The following is a 17,926-nucleotide window of genomic DNA, read 5'->3' as shown; positions in this document are numbered from 1 at the left end:
AGATATCTAAATTATTTTTTTATTTCTTCAGGTTATATAGATTTGGGATTTGTGCACAAAGGATTTATCACACTTTTGTGGTATCAAGTTTTCTATAAAATGAATGAAACTGTCTGTCCTGTTCTCATGCTTTTTCCTTTTCTTGACACCCATTTTCTCCCTTTTCTCTTCCTTCCTTCCTTCCTTCCTTCCTTCCTTCCTTCCTTCCTTCTTCCTTCCTTCCTTCCTTCCTTCCTTCCTTCCTTCCTTCCTTCCTTCCTTCCTTCCTTCCTTCCTTCCTCCCTTCCTTCCTTCCTCCCTTCCTTCCTTCCTCCCTTCCTTCCTTCCTTTGTTTTGGTGGGGGTGGAGATGGTGGGGCTCTTCTCTCTCCTTTCTGTAATTCTCCTTATTCCTTTCTTCTTTTTCCTTATCCCCCTCTAGTCTCTTCATCATTCTCCCCTGATTTGACCTTCCAAATATCCTTTCTTTATGGACCACTCACTTCCCTTCAAATATCTTTTCTTAATGACTTACAATCTTATTCCCTCACACAATTGACCTACTCACTCACCTTCCCTCTCCCCACAGGTTAAATCAATTACTTACAAATTCTTTCCTCAATCTTTCCCAGTCTTTCCTCAAAGCCTCCCCTGTTTCAACAACAGACATTTAATTCATGCCTACTATGTGTAAGGTACTGCTCTAAGTGCCAGGCTGCCTACTCAGGTGATACAACTGTAGCCATAGAAGTCAACACAAGAGAATTTGAAGGGGAAAAGAGAATTAACTGGTGGGAAAGATCTGGAAAGATTTTCCATCGGACATGCAACCGGAGCTGAGCCTTGAAGGAAGCTAGACATTCTAAGCTGCAGAGGTGAGGAGGAACAGACATTGCAGACATAGGGGACTGCCTGTGCTAAGTCACGGAGATAGGAGATAGGGCCATTTTGGCCCCAGGCATGTGAAAGTAAGTAATGTAAAGTATGTCTGGAAAGTTAGGTTGGAGACAGCATGTGAAGGACTTTAAAGGCCAAGCAGAGGAGTCAGTATTTTAGTCAGGCATCTAGGAACAACTGAAGATTTTTGAGCGGTGGAGTAATATGGTAAGACCTGTGCATTAGGAAGATTATTTTGGTGGCTCTGTGGAGCCCAGAAACATGGCGTCCAATTAGGAGGTTATTGCAACAGCCCAGGAGAAAGGAGATTAAGGCCTAGCTAGTTTTGTAACTGTGAAAGTAGCAAGGAAGGGATGGATATAAGAGAGGTTCACTGGCTAGCTAGATGGCAGAGAGAGCTACAGATCTTAAGACACAATTATATTCTAGTCATGGGACATAGCCAATGAAAAGACAGGGAAACAGAGACAATGTGTCAGGTATGAGGAATGGTAAGAAGGCCAGTTTGACTGGACCATAGAATTTGTGAAAAGGAGTTATATGTAATGAGGCTGGAAAGATAAATTGGAACCAGGTCGTCAAGAACTTTAAATGCCCAGGAGAGCAGTTTATATTTGATCCTGGAGGGAAAAGGAACCCACTGAAGTTTATTGAGTAGGGGAGTGATATGATCAGATGTTTGATCTAGGAAAATCATTTTGGCAGCTGAGTGGAGGATGGATTGGAGAGGGGAGAGACCAGAGGCAGGAAGACCAGAGGTGGAGATCAGTGGAGAGAAGGGGTCACGTGCAAAGCTGACTAATATGTGGGGCTGAGGGTAGTGCTGAGATTAGAAGGATGATTGAAAGACTAGAAGGATGGTGGTACCCTTGACAATATTAAGGAAGGTCAGAAGAGAAATGAATTTTGGGGCAAAGATAATGAGTTCTGTTTGAGGCATGTTGAGTTTGAGAAGCCGATGAGATATCTGGGGCAGCTCAGTTGCTCAGTGGATAGACTGGCTTGCCTGCAGTTAGGAAGACTTGAGTTCAAATGTGACCTTAGACATTAGCTGTATGACTCTGGGCAAGTCACGTCACTCTGTTTGCCTCAGTTTCCTCATCTGTAAAAATGAACTGGAGAAAGAAATGGCAAACCACTCCACTATCTTTGCCAAGGAAACCCAAAATGCGGTCATGAAGAGTGGGGACACGACTGAAAATGATTAAACAACAATGAAGGCACATCTAGTTTGAAATGTCCAATAGGCAATTGGTGATATGGGACTGGACCTCAGGAAAGAGACTGAGGATACTTACCTACCTACCTACGTGTACACATATATACATAAATGTATAGTACACATTTACATATATAAGTGTATAGGCAGCTAAGTGGCACAGTGGATAGAGTGCTGGACGTGGAGTCGGAAAGATGAGTTCAAATCAGACTTCAGATACTTATTAGCTGTGTGACTCTGGGCAAGTCACTTAATCTCTGTCTGCCTCAGTTTCCCAATCTATAAAATGAGGATGATAATAATAATAATAGCCCTATGTCCCAGGGTTGTTGTGAGGATCAAATGAGCTAATATTTGTAAAAGTACTTGCAAACCTTAAAGTGCAATGTGAATGCTAGCTAATATTATATATACATATATAGATTTGGGAGTCATAAACATAGAGGTGATAATTAAGACCATGGAAGGGTTATTGAGGTCCCCAAAAGAGAGGAGAAAGAAGATAAAGGGTAGAACTTTTGGTATACCTATGGATAATGGGCATAACATAGATAATACTGCACCAAAGGAGACTGAGAAGGAACCGTTGGAAAAATAGAACCAAGAAAGATTGGTCTTGGGGCAGCTAGGTGGCACAGTAGATAGAGCACCCACCGTGACTGGAGTCAGGAGGACTTGAGTTCAAATGTGGCCTCAGACACTTAACACCAGCTGTGTGACCCTGGGCAAGTCACTTAACCCCATTGCCTAACCAAGAAAAGAAATTGGTGTCATAAACACTGAAAGAAGAAATTATCTAGGAAGACTAAAGTGTCAAATGCTGCAGAGAAGTGAAGAAGAAAGAAGATCCAGAAAAGGTCACTTAGATTTGGTCATTTGAGATCATTGTAACTTGGGAGAGAGTAGTTTCAGATGAGAGAGAAGGTTGAAGCCCAGGCTGTGAAAACTGAGAAATGAGTGAGAGAAGTGGAGGCAACAGGTATTGACAGTTTCTTTCCCTAGGAGTTTGGATGAAAAAGGGAGGAAAGATCCAAGATCTTGAGGGGATAGTAAGATCTAGAGAAGATAAGGAACATTTTAGGGTATTTGTAGTCAGCAGGGAAAGAGGCACTCGCTAGGGAGAGCTGAGGGTTAGGTGGAAGATTATACAGAGAGGGGATGATTGAAGCTTAGAGAGGGGTGTGCATGTGTGTTTGTGAACACATGTGTGTTTGTGTAATTGAATGGAGCTGGAGGAAGTCACAAAATTGTACTGCCTGGGTCCATTATGTGACATTCATGTTATCTGATCTTGACTGAGCCTTCACTAAAGCAAGAGGGTTCTTTTACTTCTCCATAATTAGCTCTCTATCTCATTTCCTTGAACTGAAATGCCTGGTTAGAGTCCTAGGTGAGATATGTGTCAAAGAGTGGAATTTTATAGCCTGAATCATTTAGATTGGCTGCTTGAGTTGATTAAATTTATTAGAAAACCCTTAGTTTTTAAACTCATTCAATAGCCAATTAACTAACCACCCATCCATCTATCCACCCACCCATATGTCTGTCCATCCATCCATCCATCCATCCAGTCAGTGTAGTAAAAACAGTAATAATAATAATAGCTAACATTTACATGGTGTTTACTATGTGGCAGGCACTGTGCTAAGCATTTAAAAAATACTATCTCATTTTATCCTCACAAAAATCCTTAGAGGTAGGTACTGTTATCTCTGTTTTACAGATGAAAAAATCAAAGTAACGTGACTTGCCAAGTATAGTGGAAAGAACAATAGATTTGAGGCTAGGAGACTTGGATTTGAATCCTAGTTATTAGATTTGGTAGCTTTGTGATTATGGACAATTTGCTTCACCTTTCTGACCCTCAGTTACCCTGTCTGTAAAATGGGGTCAATAATCCTTATACCATTTACTTCCCAAACTGATTGTGAGGAAAGTGCTTTGTAAATCTTAAAGTGATTAAAGAAATGTGTCATTATTATTGACTCATTCACTCAACAAATATTTATTGGGCATCATGGATCCATAAAGTTCTATTCTGATGCCTGCTTGATAATGGCAGGCACCTGACCCTGAGCTCTCACATGTTGTACCAGCAGAGCTCAAGCTCTGACAGATCCTCCCTAAAAGAAAGCTTTGAATATTGTACTGGGAACATACTGTTTCTGCTGTCCAAGGACCAGCTTAATTAAAGAAGAAGAAGTTCATTATCACACGGTTAGCCAGTAGAAGGATTTCACATTATTCTAGGAGCCATGAGATACAAACAATGTGAATCCCTGCCCTCAAGGAGTAGGAGGAGGTATGTGAGGCATAGACACAGATAAATACAATAAAAATTGAAATATAAGTTCTTTTATTTTTATTTTTAAAGCTTATTTAATATTTTATTTTTCCCAATTACATGTAAAAGAAATTTTGACGTTCCATTTTTTCAAATTTGAGTTCCAAATCGTCTCCTTCCCTCTTCTTCCTCCCCTCATTGAGAAGACAAGCATCTTGACATAGGTTATATATGAGTAGTCGTGCAAAACACATTTCTACATAAATCATTTTGTGAAAGAAAACACCAACCAAAAAAAAGCACAAGAAAAGTAAAGAAAAAGTATCTTTGATCTGCATTCAGGCTCTACCAGTTCTTTCTCTGGAGATGGACAGAATTTTTCATCATAAGTGCTACAGAATTGTCTTGGATCATTGTATTGCTGAGAATAGCTAAGTTATTCATTGTAGATCATCATACAATGTTGCTATTATTGTGTTTAATGTTCTCCTGGTTCTCATTTCACTTTGCATCAGTACATGTAAATCTTTCCATGTTTTTCTGAGATCCTCCTGCTCATCATTTCTTGAAGCACAATAGTATTCCATCACAATTATATACAACTTGTTCAGCCATTCCCCAATTGATGGACATTCCCTCAATTTCCATTTCTTTGCCACCACTAAAAGAATAGCTATAAATATTTTAGTACATATAGGTCCTTTTCCTTTTTGTTTTTTATCTCTTTGGGATACAGACCTAGTAGTGGGTATTGCTTGGTCAAAGGGTATGCATGGTTTTATAGCCCTTTGCTCTCCAAAATCACCGAATCAGTATACAATAGTATATTGTACTATTGTATATTGTATAGCAACAGTGGTACATTAGTGTTATAATTTTCCCACATCCCCTCCAACATTTGTCATTTTCTTTTTCTGTCATATTAGTCAATCTGACAGGTGTGAAGTAGTAGCTCAGAGTTGTTTTGATTTGCATTTCTCTCATCAATAGTGATTTAGAACATTTTTTTTTCATATGGCTATAGATAGCTTTGATTACTTTGGAAACTGCCTGTTCATATCCTTTGATCATTTATCAATTGAAGAATGGATCTTATTTCTATAAATTTGACTCAGTTTTCTATATATTTGAGAAATCAAGTCTTTATCAAAGAAACTCACTGTAAAATTTTTTTTCACAGTAATGATTACCAACTATGTATTTTCTTCCATCCTATTTTCCCCATTTATCATACCTTCTCTTTCCTTTTACCCTGTCCATTCTCAAAAGTGTTTTGCTTCTGACTTTTACCTCCCCCAAACTGCCCTTCCTTCTACCAGCTCCTTCCCCTTCCTCATCCCTTCGAAATTCTTATATGGTAACATAGATTTCTACACCCAACTGTGTATATTATTCCCATTTTGGGACCATTCCAATGAGAGTAAGGTTCATGTGCTCTACTCCCTACTTCCCGCATTTCCCCCTCTATTGTAAAATCTCTTTTAGGCCTCTTTTATGTCAGATAATTTATCCCATTATACCTCTTCCTTTGCCCTTTTCCCAATGCATTCTTCTCTCTTATCCCTGAATCTTATTTGTTTAGGTAACCATATCATCACATTCAACTCACACCTCTGCTTTCTGTTTATATATACTCCTTCTAAGTGCCCTAATACTGAGAAAGTTTTTAGGAGTTATAAATATAATTTCCCCACGTAGGAATATAAACAGTTTGACCTTATCAAATACCTTATGATTCCTCTTTTCTGTTTTCCTTTTCATGCTTCTTTTACATCTTGTATTTGAAAGTCAAATTTTCTATTCAGCTCTGGTCTTTTCACCAGGAATGCTTGAAAGTCCTCTGTTTCATTGAACATCCATTTCTTTCCCTGAAGGATTATACTCAGTTTTGCTGGATAGGTGATTCTTGGTTGTAATCCTAGCTCTTTTGCCCTCAGGGATATTATATTCCAAGCCCTCTGATCCTTTAATGTGAAAGTGGCTAAATCTTGTGTCATACTGGCTATGGCTCTACTATATCTGAATTGTTTCTTTTTGGCTGCTTGCAATATTTTTCCTTGATCTGGGAGGTCTGGAATTTGATTATAATATTCCTCAGAGTTTTCATTTTGGGATCTCTTTCAGGAGGTGATCAGTGGATTCTTTCAATTTCTATCTTACCCTCTGGTTCTGGATTGTCAGGGCAGTTTTCCTTGATAATTTCTTGAAAGATGATGTCTGGGCTCTTTTTTTTTTATCATGACTTTCAGATAGTCCAATAATTCTTAAATTATCTCTTCTGGAACTATTTTTCAGGTCAGTTGTTTTTCCAATGAGATATTTCACATATTCTTCTATTTTTTTTTTCATTCTTTTGATTTTGTTTGATTGTTTCTTAATCTCTCGTAAAGTCACTAGTTTCTACTTGCCAATTTTAACTTTTAAGGAATTATTTTCTTCAGTGAGCTTTTGTACCTCCTTTTCCATTTGGCCAATTCTACTTTTTAAAGAGTTCTTTTCAGTGAATTTTTGTATACCTTTTCCCATTTGGTCAGTTCTGCTTTTCAAGACATTCTTTGGGGTAGCTAGGTGGTGCAGTGGATAGAGCACTGGCCCTGGATTCAGGAGGACCTGAGTTCAAATCCGACCTCAGACACATAACACTTACTGGCTGTGTGACCCTGGGCAAGTCACTTAACCCCATTGCCTAACCAAAAAAACCCCAAGATATTCTTTTCATTGGATTTTTGTGCCTCTTTTACCATTTGGTCTATTGTGTTTTTTAAGGTGTTATTTTCTTCAGTATTTTTTGTGCCTCCTTTACCGAGCTGTTGACTCTTTTTTTCATAATTTTCTTACATTGTTCTCGTTTCCCTTCCTAATTTTTCCTCTACCTCTCTTACTTGGTTTTTAAAATCCTTTTTGAGCTCTTCCATGGCCTGAGACCAATTTGTATTTTTCTTTGAGGCTTTAGATGCAGGAATTTTGACTTTGTTGTCATCTTCTGAGTGTGTGTTTTGATCTTCTTTGTTACCATAGTAACTTTTTATGGTCAGAATTTTTTGTGTTCTTTGCTCATTTTCCAGCTTATTTCTTGACTTTTCACTTGGGGCTGCGTCCCAAGTGAAGGTGGCACTGTCCCAAGCTTCAGGTTTTTTGTGCAGCTGCTTTCAGAGGTAATTCTGGGGACTTGTAAGTTTTTAGCTCTTCCAAAGTGGTATGATTTAGGGAGAGGTATGCTTACTACTCTCATGTACCACATGTGAACTGGTCTGTGAGTGATCGCAAGTACTCTTTTCAAGCTGTGACCCAGAGTCCCTGCTCCCCTGTGGCTGCAGACTTTAGTGTGTTAGTGCTCCTCTTTGGTACTAAAACTAAGGACTACCACCCAGATCCAAGCATAGGCAATGCAACATAACCCTGCCTGTGGAGCCCGCAAAAGGACCCCTGTAAATCTCCTTCTGACCCATTGTCTGATCCCCTTACTGTCTCTGGGCTGAGAGGTCTAGAACTCGGCGCTGATTCATTTGCCCTGAGGCCTGTTCCCAGTCTGTGGTGGTAGGGCCCATGCTGACTGTACTCACTCTTGCTTTGGTGCAGTGGACTCCTCCTGCTGACCTTCTAAGTTGTCTTGGGCTGGAAAATTGTTTCATTCCATCTTCTTGTGGGTTCTGCTGCTCTAGAATTTGTTTGGAGTTGTTATTTAAAGGTATTTGGAGGAGTTTGGGGGAGAACTCAGGTGAGTCCCTGTCTTTACTATTGTGGCTCTGCATCTGAAATATCATAAGTTCTTTTTTTTTTTTTTTTGCTAGGCAGTGGGATTAAAGTGACTTGCTCAGGGTCACACAGCTAGTAAGTGTTATGCATCTGAGGCCAGATTTGAACTCAGGTCCTCCTGAATCCAGGGCCAGTGCTCTATCCACTGCTCCACCTAGCTGCCCCAATATTGTAAGTTCTTAAGAGGAGTGTAAAGCATTATGAGGTCTGGCAAGGACAAAGGGGTCTAATCCTACATTAGAGATTGAGGACTTTGATGCTAATATTTAAATCCATGATTGGAAAGGCCAAGAGAAGCTTTTTGAAAATCTTTGTCCAGGGGAAGAGGCTTCAATACCCTGATGTTCTGAGCCCAAAAGAGACTATGAAACCGGATACCTGAAGCAGTGAGAGGCTGTGGGATTAGATAACCTGTCAAAACTCCCACACTGAGAGTCACAGTCTGGGATCTCAGCCAGAGAAAGGGAATAATCTCTCTCATCCAACAGGACCAAGAAGGGCATGAATAGCAGTGGGCTGCAGTCTCTTTTGCAAGTGGAAGAGAAGGCTGATGAGGTGTCATGCTGTAAGAAGGGACAAGAGCCTACCTTCCCCACATTAGAACATGCAGGTGCTATCCACTTCCCCACCATGTTGTCCCCAGGACTGTAATCTCTCCAAGGCTTTTGGAGGAAGACATCAAAAAGTCTTGCTAAGATGCAAATGTGATCTAGGAAAAGTACCTCCTTAAGACCTGTTGGGAGACAGTGTGGGTGTAGTGGAAAGATCTCAGGACTTTATAATAAGGACACATGGGTTCCTATTTGCATCTGACATCACCTCAAGTGAGTCACTAATCTCTCAGAACCTCAACTTTCTCATCTGCAAAATGGGGAGAATTCGTTACGAGTTAGTGTATGTAGATACTTTATAGACCTTAAGATTGTTGGGATGTGAGCTATTATAATAAGTCACTAAGAATAAAATGTAATGGCTGGAAGTCATTAATATCTGAGCTTGAATTAATTGTCTAAAGTATTTAGTCTGTCACCTGGTTATGCCCCGAGGGAATGGATTTAAGACAATAGATTTTTTGTGGGGAGGAAAGAAATAGGAAAGAAAGAAAGGGAAGAAAGGTCCAACTTCCAAGGGCGTTGCTGCCAAGCAGCCTGAAGCAGCTTGCTGTGCTGGAAAATTAGAAGGGGATATCCCCAATTTAGTGAGCTAGTTGACAGTGACTAAACTGACCTTTGAACCATAGAGTATCAAGGCTGGAAGGGAACTTAGATACCATCTAGTCCAACCCCTTTATTTCATAAGGGAAGAAATTGAAGTCTGAGGAGGTAAGGTGACTTGTCCAAGATCACTCAGCTAACAAGTGGCAGAGTTGGGACTAGGACCCAGGTCTCCTGGTTGCCAATCCAATGTCCTTTGTACCATACCAGGCTACCTTCTAGAAAATCAGTTATCCAAATTTTTGGAAAATTCTGTGCTAAGTGTGGTGGAGTGTACAAGTATGATACCATCTGGTTCCTCAAAGAATGAGGCAATTCAGGGGAAAGGGGTACAATACTGAGAATGAGGGCACCTAGGTTATTAATTCATTAATTGATGCATCCCAGCTCTGAAACTACCTAGGTAGATAACTTTGGTCAACCCATTTTCCTGTTGGGGTCTCTGTTTCTTCATCTTTGAAATAAAGGGATTAGATTGGCATAGGAGTTCTTAACTTTTTCTGTGCCATGGACCCCTTTGGTGGTCTGGTGAAGCTTCCTCTTCTTGGAATTGTGTTTTTAAACTCATAAAATAAAATCCATAGAATTACAATGGAAAACAAGAGTTAGTAAAAACAGAGGTATAAGTTTTTCTTTTCCAATATCGCAGATACCCTGAAATCTATCTATGGACCACTTAAGGATCTCTGAACCCCAGGCTAAGAACAGCTTTACTAAGGGATCTATCAAATCCTTTCTAGCTTTAAAATTTGGTGTTCTATGTTCCAACATTCTGTGTTTCAAGGTCTCTTTTGGCTCTAATATTCCATGTTATGTGTTCTCGTATTGTGTGTTCTAAAGACTAATTCTAGGATTCTAATCTTGTGGGAGAAGACACATGAAAAACAGAATGAAAAATGGCATCAATAGAGCAGTATGGTCAGCAATAATAAGACAGGATTTTGGAGAAGGGGTGGATAGGAAGACTTTTTTTGAGTAGGTGAGGGTTGAACTGAGCCCTGAAGGACAGATAGGATTTGGATGGAGGTGGGAGGAGAGGCTCTAGAGGGAGGACAAAGGGTCCTGGGGAATAGAATGTTATTATTCTTCCAACCCACTTAGTGACTGTTGACTATTTGGTGATGATTTGAACAATATCCAGCTAGTTGGATTAGGAAAAATAATACTCTATTTCTACCCTACGGCAACCTGTGAGTGTACTATTGACATTTGAAAGGACTAAGTCAGGAGGTTGCCAGGATTTCATTCCAGTGCCCCATGTGATTCCCATGTGTCATCATCCCGAGGGAGGCTAAGGGTGCTGAGCATCACAGTGTTATTTTTGACCGCAGCTGTACTGGCCAGCAGCCGCCAAAATAAAGACAGGGCCAGGTCTGGCAGGGGGAGATCAAAGTCCCTTAGGCTTTGTCACATAATGATCAAAATCTGAATTGCTTCCAAGAAAGGAGCCTTGTCAGGACTTTCATGATGTGCGACCTTGGTCAAGTTGATTCATTACTCTGCCTCTCAGTTTCACCATCTGTAGAGTGGATATAATAATAGCTGCCATGTCTACTATGTCTAGTGTGGTTATATTTGAAGCTAATGTTCTACATTTAAAGTTTGGGGCTATTAGTTAGCGAGAGACTCTTTTCCGCCCAAGCCCACTCAAAAGATCTCACTGGGGTCTTCCCAAGATCCCACCCAAATGTTAATTCTCAGCTTTATGACCTCCTTTTGGGGTCTGTTTTTTCATTGTTCCATAGTTTATGAGAAGAAACAGGTGATAGAAAACAAGTAAAGGAATGCTGTTGTAGGATTGCTTGAGCTCTCTCCTGAGCCCTTATCCCCCAAACATATACAAATATATATATATACTCAAACACACACATATACAATGAATTGATCAATCAATTATTTATAATGTGCTTACCATGTCCCATGTGCTAAGTGCTGGGGTTACAAAAAAAGATTAAAAATATCCTTGCCCTCAAGGGGCTTACATTCTAATGGCGGAGACAGCATGTAAATAAATATATACATACAAGATAAATAGCAAGTAGATGGAAAGTGACCTACTTTAGAAGGAAAGGCCTTAACCACTGGAGGAACTGGGAAAGGTCTTCTTCAGTAGGCACGGTCAAATACTGAAGGAAGAGAGATAGATTCTAAGAGAAGAGATGAAGGGAAAGAACGTTCCAAAAGAGGGAGGGAGCCTGTGCAGAGGCCCTACACACCTATACCCCAATACAGAGATCCACATATGTACACAGAAACATACACACACACACACACACACATACACTCTCTCTCTCTCTCTCTCTCTCTCTCTCTCTCTCTCTCTCTCTCTCTCTTTGTTGTTCAGTTATTTCAGTCATATTCAGACTCTTCATGGCTCTGTTTGGGGTTTTCTTGGCAAAGATACTGGAGTGGTTTTTGCCATTGCCTTCTCCAGCTTATTTTACAAATGAGGAAACTAAGGCAAACAGGATGAAGTGACTTGCCCAGGGTCACACAGCTAGTAAGTGTCTGAGCCCAGATTTGAACTCAGGAAGATGAGTCTTCTTGACTCTATCCCAGTGCTTTATCCTACCTGGCTGCCCAGCAGCTAGGAGACACACACACACACACACACACACACACACACTCATGCAAACACAAACACATAGATGCAGACACACAAACGCACACACACACACACAAACACACACATGCATACATACACACATACACATACACACCCCCTTGTGCCCAACTGTAGAAACTTTATGCCACCTGGAAGATAGCCAGGCTGTCCAGGGCATGGTTTTTAAAGTGTGTATTAGTAGGCAGGCTCTCCCCAGAGGTGAAGCTTCCATGTTAATGAAGGCATTTTGCAACCTTCCAGAGCGAGCTGGCGCTAAACACTTCTCCCTGTACTGTTAACCCTTGTGGGTGGGGCGGGGTGGCAGTGTGCTTGCCTTCCTTTTCCAGCCCCCATTTGCATTCTTCCATAGCTTCTCCTCTACAGCTCCCTGATTGAATTTCCTTGTTACCATCCCAGACCATGGACTCTTTCCCCAGAACCAGCGTTTTCTCAGCAAAGTACGTAACATGTATACTTTCAGTCCCTTTCCCCCTATTAACCGTCAAACCCTCCAGAGCCAGAGGTAACTCAAGGGCAAAGATGTAAGGTTTTTTTTTTTTTAGCTTAGGGGGAAAAAAGACATCGACAATTGGCTCCAGGTGCAATCTCTTCCTTAGCTAATCCCAAAGGTGTGCGGAGGCCTCTGGTTTTTCTGAAGAGGCATTCGATCATGGATGTACAGTTGGAAGGGAACATAGAGGAGGTCTACCCCAACGTCCTCATTTTACAGAGGAAAAAACTGAGATGCAGAGACTTTAGGTTACTTGCCCAATGTCACACATATGAGAGGGTTCAAATTCGAACTCAGGACTCATCAGGTAAAGTTCAGAAGTTTTTCTGCTATGCCGCATTACCTCTTCAGCTGATTCTTGCTCATATCCACTCATCCTAACCCTCCCCTGGTAGCGAACACTTTGCTCTCTCGCTTTTGGGCCTCCTCCACTCCCCTGTCCACCCTCTTCCCGCCCACACACACACAGCCACTGAGCAAGCTAAATTGTTGGCTAGAAACTAGGTCCCTGTATAAGGATGAAAAGGGCAGCTAGCCGGTGCAGTGGATAGACCGCTGGGCCTGGAGTCAGGAAGACTCTACTTTCTGAGTTCAATTTCTAGCCTCAGATACTTACTAGCTGTATGACCCTGGGCAAGTCACTTCACCCTGTTTGCCTTAGTTTCCTCATCTGTCAAATGAGCTGGAGAAGGAAACGGCAAACCACTCCAGTATCTCTGCCAAGAAAATGAGGGGCAGCTAGTTGGTGCAATAGATAGGGTTCCAGCCTTGGAGTCAGGAGGACCTGCCTTCAAATCCGGCCTTTGACACTTGATACTTACTAGCTGTGTGACCCTGAGCAAGTCACTTAACCCTAATTGCCTTGCCAAAAAAAAAAAAAAGAAAAAGAAAAAAGAAAACCCCAAATGAGGTCGTGAACAGTTAGACAGGACTGAAAATGACTCAACAACAATAACGGTGAGGATGAAGTCAACTCCATCCCTACTGTGAGGTATAAAGAGATACTTTTCTGATTGGATGACCACCAGGTGAATTGTAACAGGGACTCTTTTTGGCTGTTCACGTCCCACCTTTCTCTTTTCCAAATGACATGATTCTGGTGTATTCTGCAGTAGTTCTAGACAATTTTAACTTTTATGATCTGTACATGGCTCACATTCTTGAGTTCTTCCCTGTTTTGTCTTGTCTCCCCAAGAAGGTTCTTTGAGCTGGAAAGAAGTTAAGGAAACTGTTAAAAACTCCATTTTAAAGATGAGAAAACTGAGGCTAGATTATTATTATCATATTAAACCAGGGCTAACAGGCAGGTCAACTGATTCCTGCTTTAAGGCTTTTTCTATTATACAAACACTATAACTTAAGGTCAGGGACCAATGTATTTGTATTATCGCATTGCCTTGTATAGGTTATTGTTCAGTCATGTACAATTCTTTGTGACCCCATTTTGCATTTTCTTGGAAGAGATACTCGAGTGGTTTGCCATTTCTTTCTCCAGCTCATTTTATAGATGAGGAAACTGAGGCAAACAGGGATAAGTGACTTGCTCAGGGTCACACGGCTGGTAAAAGTGTCTGATCCTAGATTTGAACACAAGTCTTCCTAACTCTAGGCAAGCCACTCTATCCACCTAGATGCCTCCTCTGAATCCATCCATTCATTTAGAGTTCTTACTATGTGCGGGGCATTGTGAAAGGTATTTAGTGATATACAAAGATAACTGAGGCTTTACAATATATTTACAATATCTCAATGGCAAACCACTCCAATATCTTTGCCAAGAAACCCTTCCCCCCCAAAAAAATTGGGTCACAAAGACTGAACATGACTGAGCAGCAACAAAGAAAGAGAAGTATCCTGCTATAAGACAAGGCTAAACAGCTGAGGCACAAAGTACTGTGAAAGGTCCTAGGAGAGAGAGGTCCCTGACAGCGCAGATCTGACCAAGTCACCTTCTACCTAAGAATCTTCAGTGGCTCCCTATTGCCTCAAGGATAAAAGACAACATCCCTGGCCTGACATTTAAAACTTTCCACAATTGGGCTCTTGCTTATCCCTTTCACGCTTCATTCTAATCACACTGGCCTTCTACCTATTCCTTGTAAACAACTTTCCCTCTCCTATCTCTGTGTCTGTACAGTTTGTACAATTTTGTCTCTCTTCACCTTTGCCTCATAGAATCCCTAGCTGCCTTCAGAGCTCAACATGTGCCATCTCCTAGAGGCTGCCTTTCTTGATCCCCCCAGGTATTTTAGCACCCCCACTTATTTTACTTTGTCCTTTGATATGTATATATGTCCCTAGTAGACTATTTTGTTATATATCCCTTTTATTATATGTCTCTATATTATATAGTTCAATCTCTTAATCTTCCAGAAAAGGCACCTTATACTCAGAAGAAGGGGATTTACTTAAGGCAAGTAGAGGGAATGGCAGAGCTGGGCTTAGAACTGGATTTCTTGATTTCCAGTCCAGGTTACCTTCTATCAAAAGAATCCTGCTCATTTCCTAGCCTAGGTGATGATCTGCCCCATGGCTCCCTTACCTCCTCCCTCTTCATCATTAGCTTGGGTAGTTGGGAATTTGGGGAGGTTCCCTTACCTCCTCCCAATCCATCTTTAGCTTGGGTAGTTGGGGAGTGTGTGTGTGTGTGTGTGTGTGTGTGTGTGTGTGTGTGTGATTGTGTGTGTGTGTGTGTGTGTGATTGTGTGTGTGTGTGTGTGTGTGTGTGTGTTCCCTTACCTTCTTCATCTTTAGCTTGAGCAGTTGGGAATTTGAGGAAGCTCCCTTATCTTCTTCATCTTTAGCTTGGGTAGTTGGGAATTTGAAGAGGGGAAGGAGATCTAGTCCGATAGCCTTATTTGATAGATAAAGAAACTGAGAGCAAAAGAGCTAGAATGACTTGCCCAAGGTGACCCAGATAGCAAAGGACAGAGGTAGGATTTAAACCCAGGTCCTCTGGTTCAGACTCAGTGCCCTTTCTACTCCCTCACTCAATCTCAACAGACTTGCCTTCATGTTCTCATCAGTGGAGTGGTTAACTATCGCTGCCTGTGGCAAGCCTGGCGTTTATGAGAGGCAGGATGCTAATGACATTGGTTCTGGGTTCAGATTCTTCCACTATGACCTAGGGAAAGTCACAACCTCCCTGGGCTTCATTGTCCTAGTTTGTTAAATGAGGAAGTTGAATTCAAGAGCCTCTAAGGCCTCTGCCAACTCCTAGATCCCAAGTTTCCCCTCCCATACTTCCTAAGCAAGTCACGAACTCTGAGTCTCACTTTTTTCATTTGTCAAATGAGGATAATACTAATTGTCCTGCCTATCTTGTGAGGTATGTGCTTATGTAAAAGTGAGTTATTATCATTTCTTGGACTTAATCCTCTCCCCCTCCCAGGGCTTCTTGAGAATGTTGTCCTTAGATTAGATACTTGATACACTCTAGCCTCTCCACGATTCTCTCTTTCAGACTGACATCCTATTATAGGCACTCTAGTGCTGTGGTAAACAAACCCATCTGGATGAGATCCAAGACAGACCGACTTCCCTTCGCACTCAGCCCTCTGGCTGAAGGCTCCTCTGAGCTTCCTGGGTAGGCCTGTTGAGCCTCAGTAGGGCTGAGGCGTGGGGCAGGGATATCTTGCTCTACAAATGAGGTCAGGAAAATTCCCATGATCTGTGGACCACTACACTAGGGCAGATTTTCCTGGCTTGGTTGGCCGCTCATTTTCCTTCTTCATCCCTGAAAATGAGTACTTGGGAATCTAATGTGTCTCCATCCCCACAGACCTTTGTGAGGGAGAGTCAGAGGATCTAGGTTTGAGGCCCAGGTCAGCTAACTTTGGTCAATTGTCCTTCTCTGTGCCTCAGTTTCCTCCTTTCTAAAATGAGTAGGCTGGGAAAGATGATCTGTAAGATTCCCTCCAGTTCTAAATCCAATGAGTGTATTCATGTGAGGGGAAAAAAAAAGCAAAAAAACCCTCACATAAAATCTTCCAACTCTGCTGCCAGCCTGTAAATATGACAGTCTTTGGCCACGGTCCCACTGGCAGGGAGTCTCAATCCTAGGATTAGCCCTGGATAACTCCTCTTAATGTGAGAAGGATCTTAGAAAAAAAAAGGCTCTGTTTGTTTGGTTCCCTCCACCCCTCCTTATTAACTTGTAAGTGACTTGAAATGGTATTTCCTCCCCCTTCTTAACTTTCACCCCCAACTGTCTTGTAAATATAATCTATTCCTCTGCTCTATTATCATCTCAAACTTAGGGAAAAACCAGATTTCCCAAGAAATAGGTTTCTAGTGACTGCTATCCATTTATATTTGGGCATCTTGAAAGGAAGAGGACACTGGCATAGTGGATAGAGAGCTAGCTTCCATGTCAGTAAGGCCTGGGTTCAATATTCACCTCTCATACATCCTGGCTTAATGTCTCAGGCCACTCTCTTAAGACTGCTTTCTTTTCAATTCTAGTTAAAAATCTAAGAGAAGGGATTGAACCTCTGAGTTCTATAGTAGAGGGATCTCCCAAGTGAGGAAGCACCATCTACCAAGGAAGGTGAGCACCTTCTGTGCAACTTACAGCCATCTACTGCGTCCTGGGCCACTGCCGGTGGTCCTAACTTTTGTCTTGGACTTTGATGATTGGAAAAGAGAGTGAGGCTGATGACTTTGTGAAACTCTTCCTCACTTAAATCCAATTCACCCACAAGTCAAGATGTCATTTGATGATGTCATCGGTCCTCTTTGAAAATGAAGGACAAACATCAACAGAATTCAGGTGTTGACTGCATTGGTGGAAGGAGTTTCCTCACTGGGAGTACTCAGAAGTTTTGTGGGGGGATTAGGCCATGTGTTTGATACCGCTGACTCAGACTATAGTCAGATGCCTCCACTTAAAGGAAACCCACTACCTTGTCAGCCCCCTTATTCCATGTTATCACATCTCCAGTTGTTAAACAGTGAAACTTATTTGTGTCTCCACCAGGATGGCCAAAGGCCAGAAAACCAGGCCAGTACTCACTTCCTCTCCCTAAACATCTTAAGCTAGCAGAAGCATCTATATTTGAAAATTAGTCTAAAGGAATTAATTAGGAGGCAGCTTGGCGGTTTGGTGGATAAGAACTCTGGGCCTGGAGTCAGGAAGACCTGCATTCAGATTAGGCCTCAGACGCTGATTAGCTGTGTGACCTTGGGCAAGTCACTTAATCTCTGCTTGCCTATTCCACTGAAGAAGGAAATACCTCTTCAGTATCCTTGCCAAGAAAACCCTATGCAGGGTCATGAAGAGTCGGAATCAACTGAACAGCAACATTAATTGGTCTCTGGTGGTGTGGAATTGCAGATACCAGTAATCAGATAGCAGATTTTTGAGGGAGCAGGGGTATGGATTCCTGTTGCCCCTGCAATTCTCTCCCCATAGACTATTCGCAGCCAAGGAGTAAGACTGACCCTGTCACCATGAGCAGGTG

The 17,926-nt window shown here is 41.6% G+C and overlaps 1 protein-coding gene across 6 annotated transcripts in view; it reads left to right on the top strand.

Moving 5' to 3' along the window:
• Positions 1–17,926, top strand: part of ASB2 (ankyrin repeat and SOCS box containing 2) — a 139,395-nt gene that overhangs the window by 53,892 nt on the left and 67,577 nt on the right. Inside the window, exons 2-3 of one of the 6 annotated variants that reach the window (XM_021000244.2) lie at positions 14,640–14,707; positions 16,929–17,013. The exons of 3 other annotated variants lie outside the window; for them this stretch is intronic. The gene's annotated coding sequence lies outside the window, so the exon portion shown is untranslated. The remainder of the gene's footprint in view (positions 1–14,639; positions 14,708–16,928; positions 17,014–17,926) is intronic. 2 more of the 6 variants (XM_021000245.2, XM_021000243.2) reach the window with 2 other exon arrangements.

Source organism: Phascolarctos cinereus, unplaced genomic scaffold (assembly GCF_003287225.1).
Source record: "Phascolarctos cinereus isolate Bilbo 61053 unplaced genomic scaffold, phaCin_HiC Scaffold_3;HRSCAF=262, whole genome shotgun sequence".
NCBI classification, from domain to species: Eukaryota; Metazoa; Chordata; class Mammalia; order Diprotodontia; family Phascolarctidae; genus Phascolarctos; species Phascolarctos cinereus.
Note: the sequence above shows the minus strand (reverse complement) of the source record. Positions and strands in the feature narration are given on the sequence as shown.